The following is a 15759-nucleotide window of genomic DNA, read 5'->3' on the forward strand; positions in this document are numbered from 1 at the left end:
ATCAGAGCCAAGGGCATTAACACGCTCTTAGTAATTAGATGGATCCAAGGGTCAGACCGGATTCCAGGCACTTGAAAGCACAGCATCCCACATAAATCAAAGGAGGCTTGAGGATTTGCTTAAATGTATCATTTAAGTACTGAAACGCTGGATGGGAAGACTGATCAGTTTATATACAGACAGGTAAAAGCAGCTATTGATCCGCGAGCTGAAAATGCACTGAAATGATTGATAAGCCAGTCGAGTGCTGCGACAGAGGCCTGGCTGGACGGGACTCGTGTCACCGGCGTCGCTGGAGCCGTAGATAAGCTGGGAGCCCCTGGGCTTGCGGACCCACAGGCAGGACCTCTGCGGTCACACCGCCGTACAGGAGTGGACTTTCACTTGCTTTGCCAAGACTCGCTCAATCGCCGTTTCTGCCAACACAGCATATGTGTGAAATGAGGTAGTGAATAGCACTCGTGTTCATTCAATAAAACGGAGTAACTTCATCCACACAAGGCCAAAGAGTCTTGTCATTGACAAGACACCATTCACAACTAGAAACAGGAATCGGTGTTGTATTATTAATCATTGTACTAAATTAACAGGTTCATTGTAGTCTCTAGGCCACATGCCATCCTTGTTTTGATAAGCTCCTTTTAAAGCAGTAAGTGTGCTTTAATACATCGGATGTTGTTAATTAAATCACAGTTATGCAGTTGAAGGCCATAGAGCAAACTTGCACCAAAGACTTCCATCGCATTTCTGTACATGGGTGGTAATCATTAAATATGTAAAAACAAAATGACTAGCAGTGTGACATGCTATATTCCATCATTTTGCTGAGGATTCTTGCTAAATTATGATGCATTATATTTGTTGCTTTTATTAGATCACATATGGAAGATTTTTACTGTCACATTGCAGGACTGTTTAAAAATATCTATTAAAAGTTAATAAAAATAAAATAATAATATATATATATATAACTATTTTTAATTACCTTTTAGATTTATTTACCTTTATTAGATTATATAGCTTAAAGAGATTTACATTTATTCACCCTCATGTCGTTCAAAACCAGTATGAGTTTCTTTCTTCTGTTGAGCACAAAATATGATATTTTAAAGAATAGTAGTAAGTAACCAGACAGATGTAGCACTTCCATAGCAGGAAAAAAAAATACTTTGGAAGTTAGGTTACCGTCAACTGTCTGGGTTCAACAGAAGAAAGAAACTGATAAAAGATTATTAAATGGTGCCAAATGTAAATTTTGGGGTGAAATATCCCTTTACCTTCTATTTGAAAGGATAGTTCGTCATCATAATTTATTCAATTATTTTTAATGCTGTTCCAAAGCGATATGAATTTCTTCTGTGCAGCACAAGATTTGAATGAATGTCATTCACAAAATTTTACCACACAGTATGGTCACCATTCACTTTCATTGGACAACAGCAGTTTGGAAATTCTTCTGTAAATAACTTCTTTTGCATTCCCCGGAGGAAGTCATAAACACCTGTAATATTCCTTTAAAATGTAAACTGAAATATTAAAGAGACAGAGAGTTAAAAAAAAAAAAAAAAAAAAAAAACTCCCCCACCATAATATATATTTACTCAATATCTTTTGTATTTGCCAAAGCATGAACATAGAGTAAGAACGCCCGCCAAACAAAGAAGAAGAATTATCAAAACTCTTAAGACAGAGCACGAGCACAGAACAAATAATATAGTTATACTTGACGAGGCTCGTTAATAATGAAATAAAAAGAGTAAACAGCGCAGGAAGATACTGTTCTCATTTCCATCAGTCAAATCACACGAGTGAGTGATTATAATACTTATGATAATGACTGATTATTGTACGGTGATAATGTGTGGTGACGGTATTCATGTGCGCTGGGCATCGGAGCACTTCAAACGGCCCTGACTGATCCTCGCCGTGGATTTGTCAGCAGGTTGTCAAACATCAAACAGTCGTGAGCCCAGGACACTGCAAAGAGGCACATTTTAAAGGCATCCCTCGATTTCCTTATCTTCTTTTCTCACTCTACGCTTCCTTTTCTGCTTTTTACATCCCTCCATCATGTTACTGTCTGCACCTTTTCTCTGCCTCTCTCTCGCCTGCGCAAGCTCTTTCCTTTCCCCATTACTCTCTCCTTTCTTTCACTCTTCATCTCTCTCTCTCTCTCTCTCTCTCTCTCTCTCTCTCTCCACACAGAGTGACTGGGAGCGTCACTCTGTGTGGATAGCTGCGAGCCGTTCCCGGTTATCGCCTCCTGCAGACTCTACCGGTCTGATCTGTCTCCTCTTCATTAAGCAAATACGCCGACGTGGAAATGAAAACATAATAGCTATTTGATTTCCAGCGAGATATTTTGCATATTGGTTCGGAGCTGATAGTGGAATTTCATCAAGTCATTTTTTTTTTCATGCTTTAAAAACTGAATTACTGAGCTGGGCGGCTTCGGCAGGATTTCTTTACATTGCTGGGAAGAGGGAAGGAGAAGAAGAAGAAAAAAAACAGAAACGGCAGCAGCAGTTCCCCAGGAAGACTACTTAAACGATTAAATATCCCCCATTCCCCTTTTTCTCCTTTTGATAACAGGGAGGGAAAATTTAAAGAATTCACAGTGCTTTAGGTTCAACTATACTAATCAGAGATAGAGAGAAGAAAATTAACTCCTTAATGAGCAGGAGCTGTCTGCCAGATAATGGTCAAGGAGAGGCGATAGGGCTGGAGACTGAATGAGAAAGAAAGAATGGAGGAATAAAAACAGAGATGGATTCACCGAACAGGGGAGAGATCAGATTTTACCCCTGCTCTGGAAATTGTTCTTTGTGTCCACAGAGGGCAGGTGCGATTGTCGGCAACGATATCTCTAAGGTTACATGCTAGTCGAGTCGCCACAGAGATGAATGGTGCATCTGAGGGTATTTCTCATGCCCCTTTGAGAGAAAAACTACCCCTGCAAGTACAGATCAACAAGCCCGCTCTCACCAATTTATCAGAGCCTTCCTGTAGAGGGAAAAAAGCCCAGACAAAATATGTCTGACGTCTATTTTCTGTGTTGGAACAATTGCACTGATACAGTTCTCTTAAAACATATAAAAGTTATATTTAGGGGGGAAAGTACAGCACATTTTAAGTTATTGCATAATATTGAGGCTCAAAAATACACATGAAAGAAGTGCTGCATGCGGGGAGCTCACATCTTTTGACCAACTAATTTCCATGACTTTTCTAGGCATTACTGGATAATTGTTTTTAATTATTTAAAAGAAATTGTTAGGAAATTTCAGCCAATTAAATATTTTAGAGCTAAGCATATATTCACTATAAAAGTTACCATATTTATGGCTTTTACAGGCCAGTTTTAATATCGCATGTTGGTTTTCCATAACCATGGATTTAAAACACTTTTTTTTAACACTTTTATGGATTTAAAAAAAATGAATCATATACTGTGTAGACAGGACATGTAATCGGGGCACGGAATCAGAAAAACAACTTGTTGCCAAATTTTCAGAAGATGTGCAAATACCGCTCAAAAGTTTGGAGTCAATAATTAGGGTCATGTTTTTTTGTTTTGTTTTTTACGAAGAAAAAAATATACATTTCATTCAGCAAGATTTAATTGATCAAAAGTGACAGTTTAAAGACATTTATTATGCTACAGAAGACTTCTATTCCAAATAAATACCTTTCTTTTCGAGAATCCTATAAAATTTTCCACTAAAATATAAAAGCGCAAACATCCTTGAGCACCAAATCAGCATATTAGAATGATTTCTGAAGGATTGTGTGATTTAAGTAATAGAGTAATGGCTGCTGAAAATTTAGGAATGCATTACATTTTAAAATATTATCATATTTTATACACATATTTTTATTTAAATATTTAAGCCTTGCTGAGAATAAGAGACATATCCACACGAAAAATGTACCGACCCCAAACGTTTTAACGGTAATGTACGTTTACCATATAATTCTCAATAACCTAAAAATAAGACTAGAAAAGTCAAAACGCTTTCTGAGAAATATGAGCACTCTTAAGCCCCTTTTCCTGGAGAGGTGAGAAGGTGCATTATCCCTCTTGAGAGAGAGTGCTAAACACCCCACGACTTGTACTACATCACACACACACACACACACACACACACATACACACACACACGTCTCACACCAAGCCACTTCTCTGCTTCACCCCTCCAACCTTCCTCCCATCACTACAACAGCAGAAATAGACTAAACAGATCATACGTGCGAGTACACGGACTCATATCCGAGCATGTGCGCCTGTGTTTGTTTGCAGAGTGTAGGAAAGAGGGGGCGTGTAAGTATTTATGTGAGAGAATGATTGAAAAAGAAAAGCTGGCAAGTGAGAGAAACAGAAGAGTGAAAGGAAATGAATACTCAAAAAAAGCAGAAAAAAAGCTTGCTGATGTGGTTGCCAGAATTATTATGTAAAAATACAATGTAAAGATATTTACAGAGCAACCTGTACATTTTACAATTAAACTACCTTTTCACTGTAATTTTTTTTGTTAGTTTAACTTAAAGTAATGAAGGAAATTGGTTAATAAATAGAAGCTCAAAATATTATTGTATCTGAACCACATAAAAAAAATTGATAAATCATGAAAATAGCACAATTTGGCATGTTTCACTGCATCATCACAAATAAAACACACAATTACCAATATGCTTACAAAATCTGTAAATAATATTTGAATAAAGGTTGTCGATTCTCAAAAATGTTCATTGTATTAATTTTTAATTTAAATGAACTCAAAATGTTAAGGCAACCAGGTAGTTTTTTTTACAGCGTGCTTACTTAGCAAGGCCATGCTGCTAGTAAAATATCATTTGTACTTTTGACATGTACTGACATCCAACATAAACCCAGGGAGTAAAGAGAAAACCACATGATTTTTGAGTTAGCTTTTTTCGCAAACTGAGGTAAATACTAAAATACTATGCGTCATGCACACAAATACAAAACAATGCAATGAACTTTAATTCACCAACATAAGATGCAACATAAAACCCCTAATGTACATAATGTTGGCCAGAGAAAAACTGGTCCCCAGACTGAGCTTGGTTTCTCCCAAGATTTTTTTTTCTCTATTCTATCACCTGATGGAATTTGGGTTCCTTCCTGTCGCCTCTAGCTTGTTTAGTAGGGGGACACTCAATATTCAATAATATCATTGTTCTGACTGTACTGACGCTGTTGTAGGAGAACTGAACTGAGCTGAACGATGACAATATTTTTTGCTGAACTGCTTATTAGATGAACTAATGACCTAATTTGATAATTGATGATCTTTACAACAGAACTGACTTCGACTGAACAACAGCCGAAATGCATTATTTTCCTGTTTGAAACGATCTGTATTGTATAAAGCGCTATATAAATAAAGGTGGCTTGTACATAACTGAAAAAAGGAAGAAACTTTTTTATAAATTTAAAATCAATCAAAATGTCAGTGGGACTTCTGGGAATGCCAGTTTATGTCTGTAAATTAAGATGATTTGTACTTTTTACTTTTAAAAAACGATATATGTCCGTTTCACAGACAATGATTAAGCTAGTCCCAGACTAAAATGCATGTTTGAGCTGTTTTAACTGAAACAACTTGGACTGGCATATCTTGAAATATGACAGAGCCATTGTTTTGTAACAAAATGCACACCAGTAATGTTTTTTTTCTCCTAAGGAACATTCAAAAAAGCTGCTTGAATGTCCTAATTGAACTAAGGCCTAATCCTGGTTTAATCCAAGACTATGTCTGTGAAACCGGGCCTTACAGTTTTTCTCTGTATATGGTAAAGAAATGTACTGTTAACCAATTAACAGCTTTTTACTGTCGCATTTTTACCGTTAAAATTATAATAATTTTTACATTGAAGGATGCAGAGGAGCCTTTTCTGCTGGAGGTCAGAAAAGAAGTCTAGAAAAGAGAGTGTGCGCATTATGTGTGAAATGCCCATTGCTAAGATTGAACATGTGTGTGCCTTCTCAATAGCCTTGCAAGTTGTTCGTGGGGAAAGACAGATACGGATGGATGAAATAAGTAGTTGATTCAGCCGCCCCTCCTCCCCGGGAATCTTGGATGGTGGGAAAGTTGAAATCTGCTGCTATTTTCTATCTTTTATCAGGCAGCTTATCTTCTGGCTCTTGTCTGCGTGCCTGGCTTCGATAGTCCAGGGTCTCCACTCCGGCTGCCTGGCAACTTCACTCCCCCCAGTTCAATCTCTCCTCCTCTCTCCTCACGCCACGCTCACCCCACCTTACAGCAAGTGCAGGAGGAGCAAAGTGGAAAAACTTCTGTTTATGATTAAAAGCGGAAATCTTCAAAAGAACTGAGGATGGACAAAGAGGTTCTAAAACCGAGATAGTTGACTTCCAAAACAGCATTAAAGGGCTAAGATGGCCGGCCGGAAAGCAGAGATAAATTAAGGCCTTCATGCCAAACATATGTGCATATTTCAATGCAAATGAATACAAATATTATTTGCAAATAGTTCAAAATGTTTATTTCCCAACTAGAATTAGATCTAGAATTTCCTTCACCGTTTCTATAGGCTTTATTATAAAAATGGTAATCAGCATTAAAAAAAAGAATCTGTCAACATATGGCCACCGCATTATCATGCTTATTTATCTGACACGGATTTTGACACTTCTTCTTTTATATGAAGTACCCCTCCCCCGTCACCCAAATGGAGGTTTAGATCAATACGGGAATGTATGTATGTGCATTTGAAGCTAAAGAGTCTCCAAGCTGCATCAAGCTCTCAGTCTATTCAAAAGGGTCAGGGCAACAGCTGCCGAGACGCGTCTAATGGAATAATGAGCATCAGTGCAAACAGACCCGTGGGGTTACTCAGGGGTCAGAACCTGTTAACACATATACAAGTGTAATACAGGCAGGCAGGCACACACACTCTGTTTGTGTACATTCATGTTAAAGATTACTTCCAAATTCTGCATTAAATAGAAGTTAAGCTCTATCTTGACTTGTCTGATAGATATACAATATTATACACTTACAATGTTTTAATCATTAAACTGCACCTTTGACTTATATTACAAGTTTATTTCTGTTAGGGGTGGGCGATACACCGGTAGAGTAGAGATTGCAGTAAGAATTTGTCAACCGGTAGATATGTTTCAGTCGCGGTTATGCACTTACGTGAAATGCTCCGTTATCATTAAAGCTTATCATTTGCATGCGTATTTAAGCATTGCTGTTTAAAAACAAGTGATTTTAAACTGTTAAAAGTGCAATATGCAGCAATGGTGGTGGTTTCTAAGAGATGCGCATTAAGCTGTTGCTCAGAGATTGTGAGTATTGAAGTTCTTTGGCCACCTAATTGAGCTTGAACGGTCAAATACACACTTATGTGTCAAAATGCCTGTCTTATTCTCGTAATAGGGCTGAACGATATGGACAAAATTTCATATCTCGATTTTCATGCCAGATATCTCGATATCGATACAATACGCGTGTTGACTACGACAACAGATCCGATTCCCAGTACTGCGTCTGTGGCACAAACTAACACGGCGGCGCCCATCGCGCATACAGCTCAACTAACGCGATGGTTATAAAGGTGTTTAAACAACAACAAACTTCCACTTGCATGTATTTGACATTCGGAATATCAGATATTTCATGCCATGGCTAACACATTTGTGAATATTCTGAATAAAAAAGGAAAAATGGCATAAAAGCAGATCATCATTCATTCAGCGCTGTTGCGGCTGCGGTGTGTCATGTGACAAGCAACAACGCGTCACCATGGAAACGCCACCCCCTCGTAAAACTGATGTTTGTTGTGACTGCCAGAGTTGTATGCAGGGCGAGCGCGGGCAGGGGAAATCTATATCGTTGCTTTTTTCGATAGTAATATCTTGAAAAGTTCATATCTAGATATAGATACAATAACCATATATCGTTTAGCCCTACCTTGTAAACACATTTATGTCTTAAATTAGATGAATGTCGTTTATGTCTTAAATTAAACGAAGGAAGCAAACGTATCAGTATATTAGATCAGTGCATTCGGTCTTAAAGTGACAGCAGCCTAATACACCTGCTGCTGTCTGTCATTAATGTTAATCAAACAACATATTACAGAGAAAAAAAGAGAAAGAAAAAAAATTACTCGCTCCTGACTGACTCACTTTTCACTTCACTTTTTAGTGATATTGAAATTGGTGATGAGAGATATAAAAACCTTATTCAAAGCAAAAATTACTTTATTGTGATGGCCAATGCCGATTTTAGAGCAGGGTGGCCAATAGCCGATATACGCATTTATACATGTATGTGAAATAAAATGACTCTTATCTTGATATAAGACTGGGGTTATATCGCCATATATCGCTCATAATTCTATAATTCTTTTCACTGTAAAAATAACTAAAGCCATATAAAAGACCTTAATACTGTGACACTCACCTCATCAAATACTGAACAAGGTAAAAGAGACTCCCATAGTACTAGCAAACGGCCTCTCAAAGACATTGTTGCATTGTTATCAAACCCTAACTTGATTGATATGAGCTGTCCTTGGATAAGCCTGAGGCAATATTCAGACACATTCTTTTCCCATGAAAACTCCTTCAATTAAAGCAGCATGAGCCAACAAAAGAAACAAGTGCAGATTAAATTAAAAATCAAAAGTATACATTAATATCAGTCGGCGTAACCTTCCAGACAGTATGAATGTTTGCACATACTCATTGTTTGCGTGTTTTATACTATATCTTACAGCGAATGTGTCAGTGAGAGAATGCAACAGCAAGGCGGATGGGTTGAAAGAGTAGAGGGAGGATGAGAGCGATCCCTCTTAAGACTCATCTTCACCCAGAACGCTTCTGAGACTCTTCAGAGGAAAAGGGAGAGGCAGCCATCGCGACGGTATGTGGAGGAGACGCCTCTCATCCTCCTCTCCCCTCCCTCTTTTCGCCGTTCCATCATGCCCTTCACTTTCTGCCCTGACAGAACGCTGCAGATTCATCGTCATCCCCTAACTAGAGACTATTCTCATTCTTCACACAAATATTCTCACACACACAGACATGCACACGGCCTTCACTGTTTATCCAGTCTCTGACCCTGAGATCTGGGCTTCAATAAGACATTAGTTGTTCAGATCTTTTAGCTCCCCCGTACAGACACATCCCCAGCTGTTCCAGTCCAGAGTAAAGACTAAACATGGTAGATCACACACACACACACACACACCAGAGGCTGGAGCACTCGACCACAAGCTGTCCTTAAGTAGACCATTACAACATTTTACTTCTGCATTTGAAAGCCAGTTGTCTAAAGTGGCATTCTTACACTTTATTACACATCTAATATCCTGCACAGCTTAAGTGATGCCAGTGGAAAGGGAAAGACATTTCAGAAGAAAAGCAAGTTAATAGATTCTGATAAATTATTAGGAATTTTTGTGACAATGTGCACTGCTGAATCACTCACGAACATGAATCTGCATTAAGAATATAAACAGGATCCATTTGTATTTCATGTTATAAGTATTGCTGGGCAATCAATTAATCGCCCCCCAAAATATATATAACATAATATAAATATAACATTATTCTTAAATATATACATTCATGTGTGTGTATTTATATATACCATAGACTGTAAAAAAATATGGATGTAGTGTCCGTGACGTCACCCATTGGATTCCGATAAACCGTTCTGAAGCTTAAAGTAGAGACGAGCTGGCCGTTGCCATCTAGCAAGCGCGTCATCGCGAGTCACTCCCGGATAAAAGAAAATGGGCAAAAAGGCGGGATGTGGGCGGAGCTTAGGTGACGCAATGACTATAGACGGCGGATAAATGGCTATCCACCTGTAACCATGTCCTTAATTATGCAGAACTTTAAGGCCCCCCCCCCCCACCCCAAAATTAAGTTTTTTTTAAAACTTAATTTCTATTCATCAAAGAATCCTGATAAAAATCATAGTTTTCACAAAAATGTTAAGCAGAACAACAGCTTTTAATTAATTGGTTTATAATAATAATAAATGTTTCTAGAGCACCAAATCAGCATAATAGAATGGCTTATTAAAATGGCTGAAAATTCATAGTTGCCTCATAGGAATAAATTACTTTATATAACACCATAATTTTAAACTGTAATATTATTTCACATTTTACTGTTTTTACTGTATTTTTTTATCAAATAAATGCAGCCTTATAGCCCAAGAGATTTCTTTCAAAATAAATAAATAAAAATTAATGATACATGATATGAGATTATTATGAAATATTATTATTATTAATATTATTAAGACAATTATATGAAATATTATATCTTACAACTATATATTAGAGCTATATTATATACAAGTATTATAGATTAATTTATATATGAATTATATTATATTATGTAGCCTATAAATATTATGTTATATATAAAATATTATATATCTTACGATCCCAATCTTATGACTTTGGAATGGTAATATACACTTAAACTAATGCATGTATGAGTATTTTTGTAGTGCAAGTGTGTATATGTGTACATTTCTTCTCAACTCCTTGTCAAGAGGCAGAGAAAAGCCCTTTATGGCTCTTGTATAATTGTTATGACTTAATCACCATAAAAGCACATAAAAACAGACAGCATAGTTGAGCTACTGACCAGGAGCTGAAGTAGACAGACAGAGGTTTACTTCACACACACACACACACACACACGTTTGTTTTTGTGACATATGGGGACATTCCATAGGCGTAATGGTTTTTATACTGAACACACCGTATTTTCTATCCCCCAACACTGCCCCTGCCGATAAACCTACCCATCACAGGAAACATTCTGCATTTTTACTCTCTAAAACAAACTCATCCTGTATGATTCATAGGCATTTTACACACCTCACACACACACACACACACACACCCCTAAACAATCCTCTGCTTTTGATTGATGGTTTGTATTAATCACTTAATGATTTAAATATTTTCTTGATTTTCTAAATATAAGCTATAAGGGACATCAAATGAATTTGTTCTTTTCCTAGACAAAGTTCTGAAAGTTCCGCAAGCTTGCAGAAAAAAAAAAAAATCCATGTGTTTTTGTCCATAGAGTAGAGGTCAATACTAACCAGAACAGTTTGGTTAAATATTAACATCTCTAAAATATCTTTCTTTGAGTTCTTTGGAAGAAAGGTTTGGTATGACATGATGAGAGTGAGTCAGAGTTTCATTTTTGGGTGAATGAACCCTTTAAAAGGCAAGAATAAAATGTCAACTGAGGCTGCTCAAACCCACCAAAAACTGTTGTACAAGAACCTCATCTGAAAGAATTCACAAGCTAGACAAAAGACTTTTGTTCAAATGCATTCGCATTATTCAGCTGTGGTCAGATGTACATGTATGCATGCGCCACATCTGAGGTACAGGCACACAAAAACATATCTGCATGATAGTAGAGAAGGAAAGAGGCAGGATTTGCTGTTGAAATGTTATCTTTCGCCATTGTCGCACAGGCAGAAAATAAAAAAGTAAATAAAAATACAGCGATGTGTGAGGGTGGCAAAGATAAGTATGCCGAACGCAGAGTGGGGGTGTTGAGGGCAGATGAAGTAGGTATGTTAAACCATCTCACAGCTGGCAGCAGAAAAGAAAGGGGGTATTTTCAAGAGGCAGGGCATCCCTGAAGCCCTCAGTGCCTTCGATAACATCCACGCTGCGAGAGAAAGAGAGAGAGCAGTACAGAAGGGGGAAGAAGAGATGGAGGGAGACGAGGGAACGCAGCCCGGGAAAGATACGCACAGAGATGCCGTTTGTGAAAGGAAGTATCACCACCCCTCGAACGCAAAAGTCACAACGGGATTTCTGATGGGAAAAATGTGTTCTTTTCAGATGAGAGGAAGATAGAGGGAGCACAGCCAAATGTCAACGATGATAAATGAAGGAGTGCACAGAAACATCAGCATACTCTGATGTGCATGTCTAAGACGCGAACAAACAGAACATGTCTGTTTGCTCTCTTTAACAAAAATGTACAACGATAAAAGTTGCACACAAAGAACAGAAAAGTCACAGATTTGAAGGGATAGTTTAACTAAAACTAAACACATACCCAAGACCTGCATTACTCTGAGTTGAAAGCATGAAGAAAAACTTTCTATACCATTGCCATATGATAGCTTTGCATAACAAACAGACAACAACTTAAACCTGCAATTTATGAATTATTCAGATAATAGTCATAGTCAGTGATTGATGAACAAATCATCCAGACCAGTAGGGATGAGCACGAGAGTACTTGGACAAGAAAGTGACAAAAATATATGCATCGATTTTTTCTTCTTGGTTATTGTGACATTTTGGGCGATACCTAAGCTCTGGTTGGTTATAGGGCTGGGTTTCGATTCAAATTTCAAGAATCGATTCGATTCCGATTCTCAAGATCGTGAATCGATTATCATTATTCAATTCGATCTGATCCGATCCGATCTTCAAGATTTAGATAAGTGTTTTTGAAGAAAGCATTTTTTTCCAGCTGTTACCTGAATTACAGGACTGTAGTTATGCAACATATTGATACTATTATTAGACATTCAACTGCAAATTAATGGAGTATTGATGGTTGTAAAGAACATTCCCCCTTCCAGGCTGCTCTAGTCAGCGAACAAGGCAGTCATGACAACTTCCTTGGCAGTAAGAGCGCACTGCAGTGAGAACGGCTGCGTTCTTCAGCACGGCGATGGCGACATAACGTTAGTGATGAGAGCTTCGGCTTGAGTTTGTTTATCTACTCCAGTATTCTCTGTTCATGGCGTTTCTGGAGTTTTCAAAGCTGCCATGTTCATTGTTTTAATGTCCTTCCACCTCGCGAACGCATGCGTGAATTCGATGACGCTGCAAATTAAAATTCACGGGGAAAATGTAGGCCCAATAATGAATTGATCCTCTGAGTTACGGATCGATCTTTAGAAATTAATATGAAAATTGATTCAGAATTGGTGAATCGATTTTTTCAACACAGCCCTAGCTGGTTAGCGTTAGGACAGCATGCCCCAGACTAGTGGTCAGCCGATATGGTTTTTATAATGGCCAATGCCAATATTAGAAAGCAGGGTGGCCAATAGCCGACATACAGCATTATTATTATTATTATATATATATACACATATATACATATATACATACACACACACACACACATATATTAAAGGGCTGTCTCAATTGCACAATCCTTCCAGTGCACTGAAACTTTCGCTCCCTAAAAATTCTCACTTTGCACCGCAAAAGCCAGGGAGCATCGATGCTCACAATGCTCCCTTAACGGAAGTTCTGAAGCGCAAAACTTAAATCACGTGAGCCAACTCACTACACATGACAACTGATAATGACATGCTATATGTGTTTTTAAAAATAGAAACAATAATTGTATTATATTTTACAATACACTCTAAAAACAATCCAAGTTGGGTTGAAAATGGAAAAACCCAGCAATTAGGTTGTTTTAACCCAGAGGTTGGGTTAAATGTTCACTTAAAACAACCCAATTGCTAGGTTAAAACAACCCAATTGCTAGGTTAAAACAACTCAATTGCTGGGTTAAAACAACTCAATTGCTGGGTTAAAACAACTCAATCGCTAGGTTAAAAGAACCCAGCCGCTAAGTTGTCCATTATCAACCCAACTAACCCAGCATTTTTGTATTTTGAGTGTAAACATATATCATTGGGCAAGTAATGAACACAATCTAGCTAGCATTTATCATTTTTTTAAGGCTGAAATGTTGCACTTATAGTTAACAAGTATCAATGTACTTTAAATAACATTGCAAGTAAATGTCAGAAAGATATCAGCTCTGCAGTTGTTCATAAATACCAGTAATGATGTTGTACAATGAGGACGTTGTCAAGTCGCAATGAGGAGTCATTAGTGTCCCAGTGATCCAGCGTCCTTACCAGCGCCATGTTAAAATTCCCAACTTTACAGCAGAAAAACACACGTTTACAGCCTGGTACAAATTGTGGTTTTGGCCTATACAGCTAATTTTGACCTGCATGACAGCTGTGAAGGGGGTGAATTTTATTATAACTCATTCGTTTACGTTATATAAAGCCTTAAAGTTCTGCATAATTAAGGGCGTGTTTACTTTGAGTGACAGGTGGATAGCCATTTATCCGCCATCTATAGTCATTGTGTCACATAAGCTCCGCCCACATCCCGCCTTTTTGCCCATTTTCTGTTATCCGGGAGTGACACGCAATGACTCGATCGCAAGATGGCAACGCCCAGCTCGTCTCTACTTTAAGCTTCAGAACGGCATATCACAATCCTATGGGTGACGTCATGGACACAATGTCCATATTTTTTTACAGTCTGTTAGTGAAAGTCATCATTAATTGACAACGCTTTGAAGAAACGCCAACAGGAGTGAGGATATATCATTTCACTTGATTCAATAGGGGGAGGCTTGTCCACTGACCCCATGGACGTCGCTGTTCCAGACTTTAGACGGACTTGACAATAGCGTGTAATTTAAACCACTGCCACCTGCTGCTGCCCATAACTGCTTGTTTAGAATATGTAATCCTCTGTAAGATTTCATAATAATGAAGGTCAGAGGTGAAACAACCACGCCCACATCACCATCAGAGGTCACTCGCAAGTTGTTAGTATTACTTTTATGTTGTATAGCCTAGGCCTATATCTGATTAATGTCATATATAGGATGCGTTTGGTTGAGTTTATTAAACCGCTAGAAAAGCTCTTCAGTTTACCAGTGTTCATTCACTCTTCAGCGTCAGCTCAAACGGCAATGCCCGACATCGACTATGATTAGGTTATCTGAGACAGTCATATTTCTTTGAGATGTTTCTTTTTCAAAAACATTGATGAATAATTATCCAGCAGAGTTATTTTTTCTAGTCTTGGATTAGAAAACACGCAAGCCGTCTGGAATCACTTGATAAAGTAGATGAAAGTACAGCACCAATCTGCCATATGCATAACATTATAATGAGAACACTATAGAATGTTTTTGTGGTTTTTGTGTAGAATTATTTGTGCTTTAGTTGCCAGTTTCAGTGCATTGTTACTGGAAGAGCACATCCACAATAGGGAATTACACATTCTGGTTAGCAAATATGCTCCCTTGAATTTGCATCTTATTTTAATGTAAATGTTGTGTATCTAGAATACCTGATTAATGCCATATAGGATGTCACATAGACCTATTTGTGTTTGTACAGCGATGACGATGAAGTGTTTTGTGGGCGGAGCCTACCTGGTGACAGAAAAATGACAGTTCTTCAGCAGCACTCTGTGAAAGCCATGTAATAAAACAATAAAAAAGGTTATTTCGGGTTTATACCTTACAATTTAGGGGGGTTTTTTTCTTGCATTTTCAAGTTTATATTTCACAATTCTAAGACGAAATAACAGAATTTCAGGATACAAACTCGATATCCTGTCTTTTTCTCCTCAGAATTGTGATATCAGCTCGCCATTGCAAGTAAAAAAGTCATAATTGTGAGATAGGCCTACACGTTTAAATATTACCTATACAAAACAGAGGTTTAAATATTATTTCATGATGCAAATGTTTATAGAATTACTGGTATTTATTCACTCTTCAGCTTTACCAATAAACAGCGAAAACATTGAATTATTGATAATCTAGCAGTTATTTTTCTAGTCATATTTTCATATTTTGATAGACATATTTTCAACGTAAACTTGCGTAACTGTGAATTAATTTCAAAGAAA

General features: G+C 37.6%; 1 protein-coding gene across 3 annotated transcripts in view; it reads right to left on the reverse strand.

Moving 5' to 3' along the window:
* zfpm1 (zinc finger protein, FOG family member 1) overlaps positions 1–15759 on the reverse strand; it is a 96764-nt gene that overhangs the window by 47347 nt on the left and 33658 nt on the right. The window lies entirely within an intron of this gene.

This window comes from Pseudorasbora parva, chromosome 16, assembly GCF_024679245.1.
Source record: "Pseudorasbora parva isolate DD20220531a chromosome 16, ASM2467924v1, whole genome shotgun sequence".
Lineage (NCBI taxonomy): Eukaryota > Metazoa > Chordata > Actinopteri > Cypriniformes > Gobionidae > Pseudorasbora > Pseudorasbora parva.